Source organism: Aotus nancymaae, unplaced genomic scaffold (assembly GCF_030222135.1).
Source record: "Aotus nancymaae isolate 86718 unplaced genomic scaffold, 86718_ANA_hifiasm-v0.15.2.pri h1tg000089l, whole genome shotgun sequence".
Taxonomy (NCBI): domain Eukaryota; kingdom Metazoa; phylum Chordata; class Mammalia; order Primates; family Aotidae; genus Aotus; species Aotus nancymaae.
This window is the reverse complement of record NW_026988504.1, coordinates 15,615,737-15,630,594: the sequence shown is the minus strand read 5'-3', so window position 1 is coordinate 15,630,594 and position 14,858 is coordinate 15,615,737. Positions and strand designations below refer to the sequence as shown.

General features: G+C 36.7%; 1 protein-coding gene across 11 annotated transcripts in view; it reads left to right on the top strand.

The window, feature by feature from the left end:
• CEP112 (centrosomal protein 112) overlaps window positions 1–14,858 on the top strand; it is a 664,691-nt gene that overhangs the window by 167,953 nt on the left and 481,880 nt on the right. The gene's annotated exons all lie outside the window — the stretch shown is intronic.

The following is a 14,858-nucleotide window of genomic DNA, read 5'->3' as shown; positions in this document are numbered from 1 at the left end:
GATTTCACATCCATGGATTCAATCAACCATGGATCAAAAATATTCAGAAAAGAAAAATTACTCAAAGATCCAAAAACCATAACTTGGATTTGCTGTGTGCTAAGTACTATGTTGCATCCATGTGAATGAAGTTATGTGTAAGCATTGGATTATGTATTATTTGAGTGATTATGAGATGAATTAAAATATATAGGAGGATGTGTGCAGGTTTTATGCAAATACTACACCATTTTATAAAAGGGACATGAGCATCCATGGAGTTTGGTATCCTTAGGGGACCCTGGCACCAATTCCCTGTGGATGCCAGGGGGACAACTATATTATTATTTTAACCTCTTATGATAACATGTTGAAATTATATTTTCTTTCTAATAGTTTAAAAATATACCATCGATGGGATGTATTTGGTATTCTGTTGTATCATATGTGCACGGAGAACTTTAGACATTTAACAAAAGAACGTAAAACAATGAAAGGACTGACTACTACTTGAAAAAGATTAGCAATTGTTCCTTGTTGTTTATAATACTATTTCAACTGACATATGTTGGTATCCCTCTCGTAATAACTAGGGGGTTATTAACACAGTTCATACCTTAGGCAGTAAAGTGCAGAGTTTTATAAGTTTATTTTAAAAGATTTTGTGTAAATTTAAGTGGTACAAGTGCAGTTTTTTTTTTTTTACTTGGATATATTGGATAATCATGAAGTCTGGGGTTTTAGTGTAACCATTACCCAAATAATATACATTGTATCCATTAAGTAATTTATCATTCCTCGCCCCCTCCTGACCTCCCACCCTTCCAAGTCTTCAGTGCCTATCATTCCACACTCTATGTTCATGTGTACCCATCGTATGGCGTCCACTTATAAATGAGAACATGTGGCATTTGACTTTCCCTTTCTGAGTTGTTTCATTTAAGATAATGTACATACAAATGGGGTGTGTGTGTGTGTGTGCGTTCTATATATATCTATATATGTATATGCATGTGTGTATGTTTATGTGTATGCCACATTTTCTTTATTCAGTCATCCATTTATGGACAGTTAAGTTGATTCCATATCTTTGCTATTGTGAATAATGCTGTGAGAAACCTATGAGTAATGAACTTTTCCTTTTGGTAGATACCCAGTAGTGTAATTGCTGGATCAGATGGTAGTTTTATTTTTAGTTCTTTGAGAAGTCTCCATACTGTTTTCCCTAGAGGTTATACTAATTTACATTTCCACCAGCAGCGTATTAGTGTTTGCTTTCTCTGAATCCTCACCAACATCTGTTATTTTTTTACTTGTTAATAATAGCCATTCTGACTACAATAAGATGGTATCTCATTGTGGTTTTAATATGCACTTCTATAATATTTAGTGATGTTAAGCATTTTTTTCATAGGCCTGTTGGCCTTTTGTATGTCTTTTTTTGAAAAATGTTTACTCATGTCCTTTGCCAATTTTTTAATGGGATTATTTATTATTATTACCACTGTTATTTTGTTGCTGTTGTTGTTGAGTTGCTTGAGTTCCTTGTAAATTCTGGATATCAGTCCCCAGGTCAGATGCATAGTTTACAAATTTGTTCCCAATTCTGCAGGTTGTCTTTCTACTCTACTGATTTTTTTGCTTTGCTTCCCAGAAGCTTTTTAGTTTGGTTTAAAGTTCCATTTGTCTGTTTTTGTTGCTTGTGCTTTTGAAGTCTTAGTCATGAGTTCTTTGTTTAGACCAATGTCCAGAAGACTTTTCCTTAGGTTTTCTTCTAGTATTTGTATAGTTTCAAGTTCTACATTTAATTCTTTGATCCATCTTGAGTTGATTTTTATATATGGTGAGGGAGAGGGGTTTAGTTTTATTCTTCTGCATATGGCAATTCAATTTTCTGAGCACCATTTATTAAAAAGGGTGTCCTTTCCCCAGTATTGTTGACTTTGTCAAAGATCATTTGGCTGTAGTTATGTGGTGTTGTTTCTGGGTTCTGTATTCTTTTCCACTGATCTATTTTTATTCTAGTTCCATGCTGTTTTGATTACTATAACCTTGTAGTAGAATTTGAGGTGAGATAATGTTATGTTCCCAGTGTTGTTCTTTTTGCTTTGACTATTCTGGCTCTTTTTTAATGCCATATGAATTTGAGGATTGTTTTTTTCTAAATGTGTGAGAAATGATATTGGTATTTTTGTAGGGATTGCATTGAATCTCAGATTGCTTTGTGTAGTATGGTCATTTTAACAATATCACTTCTTCAAATCCGTGAACATGAGATGTTTTTCCATTTGTTTGTGTCATCTACAACTTCTTTAATCAGTGTTTTGTAGCTTTCCTTCCTTTAACTTCTTTGGTTAAATATATTCTTAGGTATTTTATTTTTTATGTAACTATTGTAAATGGGATTGCTTCTTGATTTGGTTCTCATCTTGTTTTTAATCATAGAAATGCTACTGATCTTCATACATTAATTTTGTATCCTAACATTTACTGAATTCAGTTATCAAATCTAAGAGGTTTTTTGAGGGGGAGAAATCTTTAGGGTTTTTTAGGTATAAGATCATATTATCAATAACTGAGATAATCTGACTTCCTCTTCTTCAATTTGGATGGCTTTTGTTTCCTTGAATACTCAGGCTAGGACTTCTAGTTCCATGTTGAATAAGCATGGTGAAAATGAGCATTATTGTCTTGTTCCAGTTCTTAGTGGGATTGCTTTCAGCCAGGGTATGGTCAATTTTATCAAAGCTTTTTCTGCATCTATTAAGAAGGTCATATGGTTTTCACCATTAATTCAGTGTATGTGATGAATCACATTTATTGACTTGCATATGTTGAATCATCCTTGCCTCCCTGAAGTAAAACCCACTTGATCATGATGTATTGTCTTTCTGATGTGCTGTTGGACTTGATTTCTTGGTATTTCATTGAGGATTTTTGCATATATGTTCATCAGGGATATTGGTCTGTACTTTTTGTTGTTGTTCATGCCTCAGTTTTGCAGTAGAGCATTCACTCATTTGCATTCAAGGTTAATATTGATACATGAGGTTTTCTTCTTGTTACAATGTTGTTATCTAGTTGTTTCATAAATTTGTTCTGTTTTCTCTGTCTTTGTGGGTTGGTAGAGTTTTGTCATGTTGCCATTTAATTTCTTTCTCTTCCTCCTTTGTGTAATTGCTTTGTAAGACCTGTGAGTTTTATACTTAAATGTGTTTTTATACTGACATTTCATTTATATGTTTAGAACTCCTTTGAGCATTTATTATAGAACCAGCCTAATAGTGACAAATTCTCTTAGTATTTGCTTGTCTGGGAAATATTTTATTTTTCTTTTGCTTATGAAGCTTATTATGTCAGGATATAAAATGTGTGGTTGATAGTTTCTTTTTAAGCAATCTGAAGATAGGATCCCAATCTCTTCTGTTTTGTAAGGTTTCTGCTGAGAAGTCTGATGTCAGTCTGATGGATTTTTCTTTATAGGTGACTAGACACTTTTGTCTTGATATTCTAGGATTTTTTCCTTCATATTGACTTTAGATGACATCTGATGACTATTTTTCATGGTGCATTGCATCTTGCAATATATTTTTCTAGTGTTTGTTGCACTTCCTGTATGTGGATGTTTAAATCTCTTGCTAGACTACAGAAGTTTTGTCAATTATTTCCTTAAGTAGGTTTACTTTTTCTTTTTCTTCTCTTTCAGGAATGCCAGTCATTAGTCACATCAGTTGCTTTATGTAGTCCCATACTTCTCCAAGGCGTTTGTTCATTCTTTTTTAATTTATTTTTTCTTTATTTTTGTTTAACTGGACTAATTCAAAACTCCTGTCTTCAAGTTCTGAGAATTTTCATTTCTGCTTGGTCTAGTGAATTGTTGAAGCTTTCAACTGTATTTTATAATTTCTTCATTTTTTCATTTCCAGAAATCATTTTTCTAAGATGTCTATCTCATTGGCAAGTTTTTAAAATTTATATGCTGAATTGATTTTCTGATATCTTTGTATTGGTTTTCAGAATACTCCTTTATCTCATTGAATCTCTTTAAAAATCAATATTTTGAATTCTTTATCTCATATGTCAAAAATTTTATTTTGATTCAGATTCATTGCTAGAAAATTACTGTGTTCTTTTATGGGTGCTGTAACACCCTGCTTTTTCATACTTCTTGTATTATTATGGTGATTTCTTCACATCTGGAGAAATAGTAACTTCTTATTTTTGAATTTTATTGAAATGTAACTTTTTTTCCTTGAGGACATAACTATGAAGTATGTTGAGTAGAGCTGTTTACTTCTGGGCATGTTAAGTGGTAAGACTTTGTATGATTTCCTTGGTTATAAATAGACTTGGTGTGGTGGCTTTCTCAAATGCTGTTTGTAGTAGTGGTGTACCTGGAAGGTAAGCAGGCTCACAGCGTCCTGAGAAGCCACAGTGGCATTGATGATTGTGGTAGCAAAGGGCATGGGAATGTTAGGTTATTCCCAAGCGCTATGCATTTGTGTCAGCTGATTTACTATGGGGTTTGTAGGTTAACCTCCAGACCAGTAGGTGGCACTTGTAGGTAAAAGCCAGTTGCTCTTGTAGGAATAAAGTTTATGCTTGATCTTTGTTAACCCTGAGATGTACTTCATTGCCCAGACAATGGCTGAACCATGGAACATTCAGTGGGCTGTGTCCTGTGCTCAGTCTGAGTGGAGGACAAATCTGGGCAGAGCTGGACTGGACAAGTCAGCTTTCACATCGCCCAACAGTGGGCACGAGCACCAGCTCTGACAGGGGTCTAGAGGCAGTCAGCAGGTGGCTGGAGATAAGGCTGGGCAAGAAACAGAGCAACTACTGCTGCACCAAGTTCTCTGCATGGGAAATGATGGGTGTCCCAGGTGCCTACTCCAGGTGGTCAGGGGACCTACCTCTTACTCTTCAGACCTGAGGGTCTCACACACCATTCCAAGCAAGGGAGCCAGTTGGAACAGTCAGAAATGTCACCTGCATTTTTTTTTTTACTTTGTTTTCAAAGCTGCCTGTGGTCACAAAACTTGCTACCCAGGAAAACCATTCATCTTCAGCATTTCTCCTCCTATTTTGGTCTATGAAGGAGGGGCATCCCAATTCTAGCACCCACAGCTGGAGTGCACACCACACTTACCTCTCAGATCTAGCTGTGGGGGCTCTTCCCCTGCTCCAGATCCAACACTCCAAATCCTGGCCCAAGACTAATACTGGTGCTGCCACCACTTCTAGGTTTCTGGGACCCACCCAACTTGATACGAGTTAGAATAAAGAATGACATTGTCCTATTGTGTCCCAGGTCTGGAACAATGCCTGGGGTATTTCCTGGTATTATTCCTTTTCACACTCTTCTGGCCTCTCTCCTAGTTAGATCTAGGACTTAGGAGGGACAGGGTGTTCCCCTGTGGCCTAGCTTGCACAGTTCCCTAGTAGAGAGGTAGATTGCAGAGGGACATTCTCTCCACATCTCCTATATTGGAGCTTCACTCAGTTCTCAACCAGACCTAGCCACGGTCTCCCTGCTCACTTCTCTTCCCCAGTATCTGATGTTTCTTTCACTTTCTATTGATTTTTCATTTCCTTCCTGGAAGAAATTCTTCCAAGTAGATGAGGCATGTTGGAAAGGCCTCTGATCCACCATCTTGGGAAAAACAAAGAGAGTTTTATAGATTTCTGACTATGAAATGAGTTTCTAAAGTGTTTTTTTGCTATAAGATATAGAAAGTAAAAGAGTAGTTAAATGGCAAAGGTTTTGTTGCTGCTTTTGTCACTCTTTGCTGCTTTAACATCAAATCAATCTACTTGTAAAATACAAAAATAATAGAAAATGAAAAAAGTTAATCTTTCAACTTATTAGAATATGTGCAAATTAAAATTAAATATGGTTTATATCACAATATCTTAAAACCCCTTTGTAATACCACATCTTATTTATTCATATAGTCACTCAGCAGATATCCATTAAATGGTTATATTGAAAAAGGTATTAGGTGCTGGGGCGGGGTTGAGGATGAATTAGACATAAATTCTGCCCTCCATGAGCTTAATGTATAGGAAGAAATCTGTTTCTGTCATTTGGAAAAGTGTTTCTAGTAACATTTATTGACTTGCACATGTGCTCTTTAAAATGATAGTAAATTTCCTTATTAAAGTTTCAATGCAGCTCAATACAAAATATTATTTTGTATTCATTTCATATGAATATTTCATATGAAATGGACATACATTTTCATAAGCCTTGCTTCCTGTATAAGGCATCTGTATCCTCTAGGTGTACTTGTTAGTCCATTGTTCATTCTTTGGGCAGATCACTGGCTGTCCATCCATTAGAGAAGAACTTCCTGGCTTTCTGCTCTGTTGCAGCCTGGTAAGCCCTCTTCCTAATATCCTGGTATGTATGTACCTGTGAGACAGATGGGCTGTGGTGAGGAGAAAGGGATGCACTGACGAATTGTAAAATAAGTTATTCCTATCCCAAACTTCATCACATCCTACTGAAGACTGTTACACATAGGGATAGACCTAGATAGGAAATCTTTCTTCTACGATTATCTTTTCTTGGGTATTTAGCCTCTAAGTAAACTAAGGTTTCCGTTATCAGTCTCCCTCCATGGTGAATGTGCACTAGAAAGGGAATATTGGAGCTCAGTATCCAGTAGCCTGCTGACCATTCCTATTCTATTTCATTTCAAGGAACAGACTTAAATCCTTTTTATTAGGTATCGTAACTACAGTGATTCCCTTTCCATGCAGTATCAATTGGCCTAGCTTTTTAATAATGTTACAAGTTAAAGTGTATTAATTGTTTTCACTGTAAATAAAATTTATTTAAAATAATAGCAATCTTTAAAAGAAAAATAGCCATTGTTCATATTGCATATGTTCCTAACATTATTTACATTGGAAGAAAATGTTGCTCAGCATGCCCCTTTTTATTTTACAATTAATTTCATCATCTCCCACTTTTACATTGACATCTGTTCTTTCTTTATTAAACCTGCTGTGATCTCAAGCCTTGAAGTTTTGATGTCTTATCCCTCTCAGGGAATATCCTTTTTGATAGCTCAAAGAACTGACATAAATCTTCCTTAGCCCTGGACTGTGTAACGGTAGAGCTAAATGGGATGTATGGGGCTTTTCTTCATTAGAAAGTGTTACAGGTGTGCACATTCAATAATTTTTGGTATAAAACTTAGTTCTAAGTATCTGTTCAGGAGAAGGAAATACCATCTGAATGACATGATTTTCTCATTCCTACGAGATAGCAGCAGGATAGGGGGAGCATAGGATTCTAACTTGTCTTTGAGGTTAAAAAAAAAAAAACTCATCGGATGCTGTCCCTAATTTAAGCAACACATATTATGTAATGGTCTTAATTGATCTCTAGTGGTTATTGCCTGCTTTTAAGATCTTTGAACATCAAACAAATAATAAGTAGTAAACTGAAATGTCATTGTTTGATGAAGTGTCCTAATCTGTTAAATCAGGAAATGGTTAGACTAAATGATTTTACTAGCAAGGAAACACCTGCCTCCTACAAATAATCTATTGCTTGTTTTCCAAACAGTCACCAGAGAGTAAAAGATGGTGCTGTTTACCTAGAGAAATTCATCAGACATATGTTAAGCATCTGTATTCTGAAATGTACTGAATTGAAGTATCTACTTAAAATCATTCTGATGGAACTGTTTAACAAGTGACATACAAAGTCTAATGGAGTTCACAATCCTTAAAATATAGTTATTCCAATGCGTAACAATCACATGCACTTCTTTTAATTGTGTTTAAAATAGTCACAGCTTTATATTTAACATATTGGATAATATTTTTCAACTACTACTGACATGATTTTTAAAAGTATGTGTGTCTTTAGTGATGTTCTAAAACATGAAATTATGCATTGAAAAGATTTATAGAAGCTATGCAACCTGATCCCCCATATTTTTCATATTGGGAGCAGAGGTCATAGCAGTTAAGAGACATTGTGGAGTTATTCAGCTAGTCAGTGTTTGGGTCAGTATTTCCTCTGTGCACTTTACTATACTATGGTGTCTGCTACACTGTATCTAGTTTTGATATATAGCACAATCTCTTTCTTCTTTATACAATATTCCTTTTGTGATTACCTAAATTCTTGGGATACAAGGGAGCAGAAAATATATTTAGTGAATGTTCAGTAAATGTGGTTATGGCTACTTAAATCAATTATTTATAGCAAATTCTCATGTTTGAGAATATATTATGTATCCTTGACTATCTGGTTTGTGTTTTCATTACCATCACTTTTAAATTCTTTTTTGGTATTAACAATTTATAGTGGGGAAAGGATTACAAGCAAATCATTTGTTGCTTACTACCATTTGTACATTAAAAAGGAAAGGTTGGCAATAGCATTATCTCCTTTTAGGTTGTTTGTTCTTTAATTTTCTTTTGTGTACAAAAAAAGTTTTTGTTTTTTCTTAACCCACCAAAGTAGTGAAACTTCTCTTTTGCCAAGCTCTGTATGCAATGGATTTCTCACTTTTCTGGTGTTTATTTATGTCATCCATAACTATCTAGAATACAGGTAAAAACTAAAAACACAATCCAAAAGGCAGAAAATAGAAAACCAGTCTACAACAATTGATATTTCTGAAGGAAGGCTCAGAATAAATTAACACAAAAATAATGAAAGATATGAGAAAACTTTTCAGAAGGTCTGTGTGTGTAATTTTAAAGATTTCGCTCTTTATCGACTAAAAATCAGTGCAAGATAGAAAAACGTTTGAATTACAGTACAAAGAGAATGATTTTTATAAATGTCCAGACCAGGGGGAGGGGAGAATAAAGTTTAGATGACTTTAGTCTTCTTATTTGCAAATCCAACTATCATAAGACAATAGTGAAACTAACATATGCTGTGCTTTAGGCCAAAATGTTGTGACCTAAGAATCTTATACCTACAATTTTCTTCATGTGTAAAGGCAACACAGTGACATTATTGGATATACAAAGCCTCAGAAGATATATCACTTGGATATTCTTCTTGAAAAATAAAATTACTGGATGATGGACTTTAATTAACCTAAGGATAAGCAAAAGATCAAACCAAACAAAAAATATTCAAGAATGAAAAGTACTGGTGCATGCCAAAATTAACTAAAATAGATCTGAATTTAAATATTTATTGTGTGCAATAATAAATATAATGCAAATATAAGAAGAGAATCTGGAAAAGGAAAGTATGTAAATTAAAAAAGTGTAAAACCACTGTCTGCCTCAGCATCTCAAGATTATCTAAAAGAAAACCAAAATGACTAGGAGAGGGAGAAGTAAACGTGTGCCAAGCTATTATTTTAAAAGGAGATAGGTTTTAATTTTTTACTTGCTGAATGTTAGAGAGATGTAGGTAAAAATAATTGTGAAATATTTATGGCATCATTGGTGAAATTAAAATCTGTTTCCAATGACAGTGTCTTTGACAGAATACTAGCAAACTAAATTCAACAGCACATTAAATGATCAGGCACCATGACCAAGGGTTTATTGTTGGGATGCAAGGATTGCTCAAGATAGGCAAATCAATAAATGTGGAAAATGATGGCTGACTAGATGCAGCTAGAAAGAATATCTGCCACCAGGGGACTAGGACATTGGGAAGACTGGCACTTTCCAAGTAGATCTTCAGAGGAAAGGTATTGAGAGTGGACAGAGGGAGGACAGAGTCACTGGACTGAAAGGGGAGGAAGCTGGGAATCCTGCCTGGGACTACCATGCACTGGGTCTTCCTGGCTCGTAATGACTCCTGGGGAATGGGTGAGTTAAGCAGGCAAGGAATGAGCTGCTCTTGCCTTAGACCTCTGGAATCCTGACAGCACAAGTCCCCAAAACCTTGCATTTGAGCTGGCAGAGAGGGCTGCTTAGAGAGGCAGATGGGTCAGAACTCCAGCCTGTATGGAGCCCAGAGTTTTGATGTGGGAATGTCTGCAGGGGAGCATGGCTGGGGATGCCTATTCATGGCCATGTTCCTCTAGGAGACTCTAGCCTTAAAGGAATTGTTGAGCCTGAACAGAGCAGATGGACCAGTCTAACCTCAACTCTCCCATCTACTGGGGCCATAGCCTGGCTTCATCTGCTTATAGTGCAGTCTCAGATGCCCAACCAGGATACCTTCCCAGGGACCTCCTTATTGCTCCTGCACTGGCAGACTGTGCCAGATTGTCAGAGAGCTCCAGCAGAGTGGCCCCCACCAACATGTGCCCGCCCACTCACACTTTCCCTCTACTGCAACCTCCCCGATGCTGCTTTACCAGCAGGCACTCACCCATGGCCATCCCTCTATTGCAATATCAGCACATGTGCATGAGTGAACCTTGCCTTTCCATACTGGTACAGTAGTGTTTGTGCACCCCACTGTGCCATTGCTGCCAGTGTGAGCACACCCATCCCACACCTGCTGCTCTGTTGCAGTGGTGCCATTTCTGGTGTGAATGCACTCAGGGAAGCCAGTAGCCCTGCCTTCCACCACCATTGCCACCAGTGTGAACATGCACAAGGAGTTTGCCAGCCTTACCCCAGCTAGCAACCCACTGCTATGCCAACACTGCCACCAGTGTGAATGTACACACAGATGCCAGTGACCCTTCCCATCCATAGTGCCACTGCTTGCCACTTTGAATGCACACATGGAGGCTGGCAGTTTCTGGTCCGCCAGCGTCCCACCCCAGACAACAAGGGTGAACCCTGCTGCACTACCATGGCTGCTGGCACATGCAAACAAACATGAATCACATTGCCACTGCCTGATGAAGTGCTTTGGCTGGCACCACTTATTGGAGTGTTGTGGCCATCAGACCAGGAACACTTTGGCCCTTTTAACACAGTAGGTTCCCAACTTTGAGGGACCAGAGAACAAAGCCAGAAACCCTATACCAGCCCCTCAGTGTCAGAGTGTACAGTGTGGGAGTGTTGAGCTGAGCCTTGGTCCTCTCCAGATCTACTTGAAATGAAGTCAGTCAATGGACCCCACTTTATGTCACGGTCAAACCCCCAAGGACATCAGTGGATATAAAAGCAAAAAACAAAACAAGGAAATCCCCCACCATCCAAAGGACAGCAACTTCAAAGGTTGAAGGAACATGAGCCCACAAAGATGAGAAAGATCCAGCGCAAGAACTTGGCAACTCAAGCCAGAGTGTCTTCTTACCTCTAGACACCCACACTAGTTCCCCAGCAATGGTTCTTAACCAGGCTGAAATGACAGAAATAGAATTGAGACTATGAATAGGAACAAAGATGTCTGAGATTTAGGAGAAGGTTGAAACTTAATCCAAGGATTCTAAGGAATACAATAAAATGATATAGGTATGAAATATGAAAATGCCATTTTAACAAAGAACCAAACTTATCTGATAGAGCTGGACAACTCACTTCAGGAATTCAGAATACAGTCACAAGTGTTAACAGTAGAATCAACCAAGCTGAGGAAAAAATCACAGAACTTGAAGAACAGCTATCCGAAATAACTCAGTCAGACAATAATAAAGAAAAAAAAAAAAAAGTAAAATGAAAGCAACCTCAGAGAAATATGGATTGGTGTCCCTGAAAGGGAAAGAAAGCAGGTAGCTTGTAAAATATACTTCAAGTTATCATTCACAAAAATTTCCCCAACCTTGCTAGGGAGACCAACATTCAAATTCAGGAAATGCAGAGAATCTTTGCAAAGAACTACACAAGAAGACCATCCCCAAGACACATAGTTATCAGATTCTCCAAGGTCAAAATAAAATAAGAAATATTAAATACAGCTAGAGAGAAGGGGCATATCACCTACAAAGAGAAACCTATCAGGATAACAGGAGACATTTCAGAAGAAACCCTACAAATCAGAAGACATTGGGAGCCTATATTCAGCATTCTTAAGGAAAAGAATTTTCAGCCAAGAGTTTTATGTCCAGCCAAACTAAGCTTTATAAGCAAAGGAGAAATAAGATCCTTTTCAGACAAGCAAATGCTAAGGGATTTCATTACCACCAGATCTGCCTTACAAGAGGTCCTGAAGAGAATCCTAAATATGGAAAGGATAGACTGTTAGCAGCCACTACAAAAGCACACATAAGTACATAGGCCAATGACATAATAAAGCAACCACACAAACAAGTCTGCATAGTAACCAGCTAGCAACATGATGACAGGATCAAATCAGCACATATCAATACTAACCTTGAATGTAAATTGGCAAAATGCTGTAATTAAGAGGCACAGAATGGCAAGTTGGATAAAGAGGCAAGAACCAATGGTATGCTGTCTTTGAGAGACATCTCATAGGCAGTGATACCCATAGTCTCAAAGTAAAGGGATGGAGAAAAATCTACCAAGCAAATGGAAAACAGAAAATAGCAGGAGTTGCTATTCTAATTTTAGACAAAACAGATTTTAAGCCAACAAATGTCAAAATAGACAAAGAAAGGCATTACAAAATGATATAGAGCTCAATTCAACAAGAAAACCTAACTATCCTAAATATACATGCACCCAACACAGGAGCACCCAGACTTATAAAGCAAGTTCTTAGAGACCTGTGAAAAGATTTAGACAACCACAGAATAATAATGATGGGAGACTTCAATACCCCACTGACAGTATTAGTCAAATGTCAGGTCATCAAGGGAGAAAACAAGCTAAAATATTCAGAACCTAAATCTGACACTTGACTGAATGCATTTAGAGACAGCTAAATAACACTCCACCCTAAACAACAGAATGTATATTCTTCTCATTTGCACATGGCACATACTCTAAAACCAACCACACAATTGGACATAAAACAATCCTCAGCAAATAAAAAAAGTAAAAAAAGTGAATTATACCAGCTACACTCTTGGACTACAGTGCAGTAAAAATAGAAATCAGTACTAAGAAAATTACTCAAAACCATGTAATTACATGGAAATTAAACAACCTGCTCCTGAATGACTTTTGGATAAATAATGAAATTTAGGCAGAAATAAAGAAATTGCTTTAATGAGTTTAAAGATACAATGTACCAGAATCTCTGGGATACAGCTAAGGCAGTGCTAAGAGGGAAGTTCATAGTGCTCACCACTTATGTCAGAAAGTTAGAAAGATCTCAGATTAACAACCTAACAGTACAACTGAAGCAACCAGAGAAACAAGAGCAAACCAACCACAAAGTTAGCAGAAAACAAGAAATAACCAAAATCAGAATTGAACTGAAGGAAATTGAGATGTGAGAAACCATACAAGAACAAATCCAGGAGTTGATTCTTTCAAAAAATTAGCAAGTTAGATAGACTGATAGCTAGACTAATAAAGAAAAAAGAGAATATCCAAATAAACACAATCAGAAGTGACAAAGAGGACAAATGACAAAGAAGACATTGCCACTAGTCCCACAGAAACACAAGCAACCCTCACAGACTGCTATGAATACCTCTGTGCACACAAGCTAGAAAATCCAGAAGAAATGGATAAATTCCTGGACACATACAACTTCCCAATACTGAACCAGGAAGTAATTGAATCCCTGACAGACAAATAATAAGTTCCATAATTAAGTCAGTAATAAAAAGCCTACCAACCAAAAAAAACCCAGAACCAGAGGAATTCACAGCCTAATTTTATCAGATGTATAAAGAAGAGCTGCTACTATTCCTGCTGAAACTATTCCAAAAAATTGAGGAGGAGGGACTCCTCCTTAACTCATCCTATGAGTCCAACATCATACTGATACCAAAACCTTGGAGAGACACGACAAAAAAAATGTAAACTGTAGGCCAATATCCTTGATAAACATTGATACAAAAATCTTCAACAAAATACTAGGAAACCAAATTCAGCAGCACATCAAAAAGCTAAATCACCACGATCAAGTATACTTTATCCCTGGGATGCAAGGTTGACTCAACATATGCAAATCAATTAATGTGATTCATCATATAAACAGAACTAAAGACAAAACCCACAGGATTATCTCAATAGATGCAGCAAAGGCTTTTGATAAAATCCAACATCTCTTCATGTTAAAAACCCCTCAACAAACTAAGCATTAAAGGAACATACTTCAAAATAATAAGAGCCATCTATGAGAAGCCCACAGCCAACATAATACTGAGGCAAAAGCTGGAGGCATACCCTTAAAAACCTCAGCAAGGCATGCCTTCTCTCAACACTCCTATTTAGCATAATACTGGAAAACCAGGCCAGAGCAATCAGGCAGGAGAAAGAAATTAAAGGTATCCAAATACGAAGAGAGGAAGTCAAATATCCCTGTTTACAGATGATAGGATTCTATGCCTAGAACCCTATAGTTTTTGCCCCAAATTCCTTGATTTGATAAACAACTTCATCTGATAAAAAAACTTTGTATTTTTTCAGAATATGAATTCAATGTACAAAAATCACTAGCATACTTATATTCCAGCAACATACAAGCTGATAACCAAATCAAGAATGCAGTTCCATTCACAATAGCCACAAAAAGAATAAAATACTGAGGAATGCACCTAACCAGAGAGGTGCAAGATTTCTACCACAAGATAAAAAACAGTGCTCGATGAAATCAGAGATAACACAAATAAATCAAAAAACATTTCATGCTCATCGATAGGAAGAATCGATATTGTTAAAATGGCCATACTATGCTAAACAATTTACAAATTCAATGCTATTTCTGTTAAACCACCAATGACATTCTTCACAGAATTAGAAAAAACTGTTTTAAAATTCATATGGAACCAAAAAAGAGATTGAATAGCCAAGACAATCCTAAGCAAAAATAACAAGCTGGAGGCATCACATTATTTGACTTCAAACTATATTATCAGCCTACTGTAACCAAAACAGCATGGTACTGGTACAAAAACAGA